Here is a 6,683-nt window from a genome sequence, read left to right as displayed (position 1 = left end):
CGGCCCCGCCCCCGGCGCGCGAGGACGGCGACCCTTTGACCTCGCTGGCGTCGCTCGCCTTCGCCTGGATCGAACTGCCTCGTACACGTGAAAGTGGGATATCGTTAGTCTATTCCAGCTAATTTTTTAAGGTTTTCTTTTTATTGGTACTGGGGATAGAAATCGGGACCTTGCGCTTGTGAGGCAGGCGGCGGAACCACTGAGCTACATCCCCGGCCCTTTTCGAAGGTTTTCTTAATGGCCCAGGCTTTATCCCTAACAAATTACCTGAAAATAGATAGAAATTCACTTTTAAACCTTCAAGACGCAGTATGGTGTGGACTCAGATCACACTTAGGTTTCCTCGAGGTGACACAGCCGAGGACTCGAGGCGGGCGGAGGAGCTGACTGCTGGAGGAGTATCTGTAACACTAGCGTCTTGCAGTGATCCTCCTGCCTCCGCCTTCCAAGTGCTGGATTACGGGCATGTGCCACCAGGGTATTCTTTTTATCCCTTATAGGAAACACCACTTACCTTTAATTAGAGGCAGAACAAATATGTATGGTAAGTATTATAGAGGCCATGAAAACGCACATTTTGATTGGATTAATACACAAAGCATAATCCTATGGCTACAGATGCTGTGCTCCAAAATCCATTACTAATTTATGTCACAGCAATTCTTGTCTTTTTTTTCCCATTAAGTTTATCGGTGCATTTTAGGTATACAGTACAGTTACATTCATCATTGGGATCTTGTACCTTTACATGATGTATCTTGGTTTTTATTTTTTCTCCATTTCCCTACCTTCCCTTCACCCCTCCCTATTTACAAAGACTTTGTTTCCATTTTTTTCTTTTTCTCATATAATTTCCTCTCCCTTACCCTTCCTACTTCCCCTACTCTTTTAGACCATATCTTCTTATTTCACATTTTCAATTATTCATTTTGATCCTTATTTACACTTTCAGTTTCTCACACCAGGGAAACTATTAAGTATTTACATCTGTGTCTATTTCACTTAAGTATGACCTCAATGTGCATCCATTTAGCTATAAATGTCTCTAGTTTCTCATTCTTTATGGCTAATACTCCATGTTTCATTTTTAAAAAAATCTTTATCCAGTCTCCATTTGATGGGCACTTGGGCTGTTTCCAAGCTTTAGCTATCACAAACTGTCACAGCAATTCTAATGGGCTGCTCTCAGCCAACGACATATCCCATAGTCTAGCTCATTCCTGGAGCATGTGGGACTCCTCTGATAGCAATTTTGGCTGGAGGAATCCTGGTCATTTTTTTTCCAGTACTAGGGACTGAACCCCAGAGCCTCTGCACTGGCCAACATCTCCAGACCTTTCTATTTTGAGACAAGGTCTTCCTAAATTGTTCAGACTAGGCTGGAATTTACAATCCTCCTGCCTCAGCCTCCCAGAGGGCTGAGACAATAGGCATATACCATAGTGACTGGCTCTATTCTTTCTTGCCAGAAACTTCTTTCCTTCTCACTATTCTATAGCAGAGTTACACTATATGATTGAACGTTCTCTTTGCTTTCTCCTGTCTCTCCGTTTCCCCCACCACCACAGGCATTTTCCTCCAAAAATCTTGTGTACATCGAATCTGTGATGAGCTTATTTTGAAAACCCAGACTAACACAAAAACCTCATCAACATAAATGTGATGTGTAAAGCAGTGTGTTTTCTCCTGGTTGATTCATATATATATGTATATATATAGTATGTATGTCAGTGACTTCTGCAGTGGACACTTTTTTTTTTCCTTTGGTACCAGGGACCTTACTCGAGACCTTGTGCTTGGGAGGCAGGTGGTTGGAACCACTGAGCTAGATCCGCAGCCCTGCAGTGAACACTTTTTATTTGGCTTAGTTACTCAGCATCTGAAAGCCAGCTCTTGAATATCCCAACCCCACCCCCACCCCCGCTAGACTAATAAGTGGAAAGGAATACTTCTCAAGCAAGAAGGTCCTGGGTTTTATGAGTATACAGGTCCTGGTGATGTTGTAGGGCTAGAAGGAATGGGAAAATTTTGTGAAGACACTGGTGTTAAACCTGAATGTAGAAATTAAAGGCTGAAGGCATGGGATTTTTTTCCCCCCACCAAGAAGAATGGTTAAAGGAAATTCTTTCATTACAGTGAAATATTTTTAAAAAACAAATTTGATGGCCTATTTGAAGATCTTACTTGATATTTTGTGCTTCACATTTTTCAGGAGTAAGGTTTCACCTTTAAGTTAAATTGGTTTGATCCGTAACAATCAGTTGGGAATTGACAACAATTATATTGTAGTCTTGGCAAATGAATAGCTCCTATTTTTCATATTCTGTAAGAAAGAACTTCAGTACAGTTGTATGAAAACCTGTTGATTCTTTTGAAAAATGAATTAGAAAAAACTTGATTCACAAGTTGAACAACAGAGACTTTCTCACTGTGAAGATAGAATGCCACAATATGAGTTTATTCATTGAATAATCCTAAACTATAGGGCCTCCTTTATCTCCTCTTTAATTTGAAGAAAAAGAGTTACATGATTTTTTCAAATGAATCTCATGAAGAATGAAAACAAAAATGTTGTGTGGTTCCTATGCAGTCTTTACCATTTTATAACTGCATTTATGCAGTTTAAGATGCTTCTTTGACTATTCTAGTAAGCTATAGACTGTTCCTTTATAAAAGTAATTTTTTTTTTTTTTTTTGTACCAGGGATTGAACTTGGGACCTTCCACTTGTGAGGCAGGGGGCAGCACCACTGAGCTAAGTCCCCAGCCCAAGAGTAATTTGATTTTTACTTTCCAGAGTAAAATATACTTAATCTCAGAATTAGAAATTACTTGTTAGTTTCATATGATGTCATTTTTCTAATGGTTATTCAGAGTGTTACTAGTCAGCATTCTAAAATGGAGGAATGTGGGGCATGGTGGCGCACACCTGCAATCTTAGCAATTGGAAAGCTGAGCTCGGGAGGATTGCCATGAGTTTGAGGCCAGCCTGGGCCACGTAGTGAGTTCATAGCAAGACTGTGTCTCAAAAAAACAAAATAGAAAAAAAAAATCTAGAATAGAACATAAAATCAACCCTCTCATTTCTATTATTTATAAATGTAGAATCATGGCCAGGTGTGGTGGTGCATGCTTGTAATCCTAGCACTTGGGAGCCTGAGGTAAGAGGATTGCTGCAAGTTCAAGGCCAGCCTAGGTTACATAATGAGTTCAAGGCCAGCCTAAACTACATAATAATATCCTGTCTCAAAAAAAAAAAAAAAACAAAAAAACAAAGGAAAGTCTGAGGCTCAAAGAAATACAAAATATCTGGCACAAAGTATACACAATTCCCTATTGGTAAAGTAGGGAATTTGTACCTGTACATGATATATCTTGCTTAAATATAGTTCAGGCTGTCCTTGATCTTCAAATGATTCTCCTGTCTCAGCCTCCTGAGTGCTGGGATTACAGGAGAGCACCATCATGCCCAGCTAACATTTCAAACTATACTTCACTAGTTTTTCACAAGATTTGGGGAGCTGGAAGACTTAGTTAATTTAAGGAAGACACTTTGTACTTCACGTTACAATCTCATCATGGGAAAGAAACAACCATTTTCCAGCCAAGAATGTTTTTTTTATTTGGGTAGCTTCAAGGCTCTACCGCTTACTCCAGAAAGAATGGCTGTTTCAAAAAATTAACCAATAACAAATGCTGCTGGGCTGTGGGAAAAAAAGGAACCCTTTTCCACTGTTAGTGGGAGTGTAGACCGGTGCAACCACTGTAGAAATCAGTATGGAGAGTCCTAAAAAACAAAAACAAAAAAACCCCTGGGTCTTATTTTCAGGAAAACAAGGCATATCCATCATGTTACATAGGTACCTGGTGTGTGTGTGGAGTACGAGGATCTAAAATGTATATAACAGAAATTTATTTACTACAGTTTCCATGTTGTACATTAGATCTCTAGACTTGCTCATTCTACATATCTCCCACCTTGTGTTTTCTGGCCTAGATATTCCCATTTCCTCACTGCCACCCCCTGCCTCTGGTAATCACTCTTTTATTCTGTAGCTTTGTATCTCTGACTTTCCCAACTTACACATATAAGTGAAATCATGCAATATTTTTCTTTGTGAGGCTAGCTTATTTCACTTAGCATAATATTCTCCAGGTTCATTCATTTCCTTAAGTTTTCAAGGGAAAAGTCTTTTTAGAGAAAGATTTTTTTTTATACCATTCCAAAAGTACAGGCAGCAAAAAACAAAACAAAACAAAAAAGATAAATGGGCATCAAACTAAAAAGCTTCTAAATATAGAAGGAAAATAATTAACAGAGCAAAGAGACAATCTACAGAATGGAACTATTTCAAGCCATAGTTCTGATAAGGAGTTCATATCCAAACTACATAACAAACTCAACTAAATAGCAAGAAAACAGCCCAATTAAAAATTAGGTAAAGGGAAAAAAAATAGGTAAAGTGCCTAGGTAAACAGTTATCAAAATATTGGCCAATTGGTCTGTGAAAAAATGTTCGACATCACTACTCATCAGGCAAATGGAAATCAAAGCATGAGATATCACGTCAACTCTTCCAAAAAGACAAAAGATAAGTATCGGCAAGGATGTAGAGAAGAGGAAACGTTGTACACTATTAGTGCTTCCACTATGGTAACATTATGGAAGTTTCTCATAAAACACTAACAGGATCCTAATGAGATAATTAATAATGTGAAATAGGAAGTAAAGGGCTAAAGGTGTAGGGAAATTGGGAAGGGTGGGGGAAAGGTAATAAGAGAGAGGAAAAAAAATATGAGAAACTAAAAAAATGGAAATAAAGTGTTTGTAAATGGGGAGGGGAGAAGGGGGTGAAGGGAGGGCAGGGACAAGGGGAAAAAAATGAGAATTAAGACCTATTATGTAAAGGTATAGAATCCCAATAATGAATGTAACTGTATTGTATACCTAGATTGTACCAATAAACTCAATAAAAAGAAAAAAAAAATAAAATAAAAAAATAAACTGCTAAGTGCCAGGGATTTAGCTCAGTGGTTCCACCACCTGCCTTGCAAGCGCAAGGATCCAAGTTCGATCCCCAGTACCAAAAGTAAATAAATAAATAAATAAAAGATCTTCTCGAAAGAAAAAAAATAAATAAAAGTAAAAACCTAGAGCCGGGTGTGGTGGCACACACCTGTAATCCCAGCACTCGGGAGGCTGAGGCAGAAGGATTGCTGTGACCAGCCTGGGCTACACAGTGAGACCCTGTCTCAAAAAACAAAAACAGAGCCACTATATGATTCAGCAGTTCCACTACTTGGTATATATATTCAGAGAATCTCTCCCTTCTCCCATTCTCTCTCCCTGCCTCCCCCTGTGGAACACAATATGCTTCAGCCAAAAAAAAAAGGACATTTCACCACTTACAGCAACATGGATAAACCTGGAGGGCATTATGACATGTGAAATAAACAAGGAACAGAAAGACAAATAGTACATGATCTCACCTATATGTGGAATCTAAAAATGTTGACTTAGAAGTTTCATTCAGAAGGAGTAAGTTTTGTAAATCTGTTGTATAGCATGTTAATAATAATGTATATTTGCAAATAATAACAGATTTAAAATGTTATCACAAAAAAGAAGTGTGAAGTACTGATGTTAATTAGCTTGATTTAATCATCCGTTTACATATAAAAAAGCATCACATTGTACTCCATAAATACATACAATAAAAACTGCTTTTTGCCCACACAAGTTGCATTTAAAAAATAATTATTAACTTGGCCCTAGAGTTAAAAAACATAAATCTGCAACTTGAACTGCCTTCAGAATTCCTTTATACCTTAAACTCATTATATTCATCTTTTTCCCACAACCTACTTCTCCAGTGTTCTCCATTTTAATCACACCAACACCAAGCAGTCATTAGTGTTAGAAACTTTAATAACATTTGATCCTTTATCCTTTATATCTAATTATCTTACCAATTCAGTCAGTCTTGCCATCAGACTACTTCTCAGATCCAAGCTTTCTTTTTTTTGTGCTGGGAATCAAACTCAGGACCTTGCGCTTGCCAGGCAAGCACAGCACCACTGAGTTAAATCCCCAGCCTGAAACTTTCAATTCTTACAGCTTCTTGTAGTTTAGGCCTCTGTGTAGAGACTGCCTTCACTTTACATAACCTCATAATCTTTTCAACACATTACACCAGGAGACGCTATCAATCTAGCAGGCTGGCACATTTGATGAATCCATTTGCTACATACAGCCATTGCTACATACAGCCATTGCTACATACAGCCATTCTACCACACACACACACACACACACACACACACACGTCCCTACAGGGACTGAACCCAGTGCATCACACATGCTAGGATAAGCGCGCTCTACCACTGAGCTCATCTAAAGTTCTGATTTTTAAAAATACATCACCTCTGCCCTTGAAAACACTGCTTCCTATTTCCAGAATTAATTTCAAGCATGTATCATTAACCATTTTTAAGAAAGGAAACTTTGTGAAACCTCCAGCTTACTTTAATGCCTTTAAGATTCTGCTTATCTCGGCCAGGCATAGTGGCGCATGCCTGTAATCCCAGCACTCTGGGAGGCTTAGGCAGGAGGATCGCTGTGAGTTCGAGACCAGCCTGGGCTACATAGTGACTTCCAGGTCAGTCTCAACTACATAGTGAGAC

Source organism: Fukomys damarensis, unplaced genomic scaffold (assembly GCF_012274545.1).
Source record: "Fukomys damarensis isolate Sample0158 unplaced genomic scaffold, DMR_v1.0_HiC HiC_scaffold_17, whole genome shotgun sequence".
NCBI classification, from domain to species: Eukaryota; Metazoa; Chordata; class Mammalia; order Rodentia; family Bathyergidae; genus Fukomys; species Fukomys damarensis.
The sequence above is the reverse complement of the archived record's forward strand: the minus strand, read 5'-3'. Positions refer to the sequence as shown.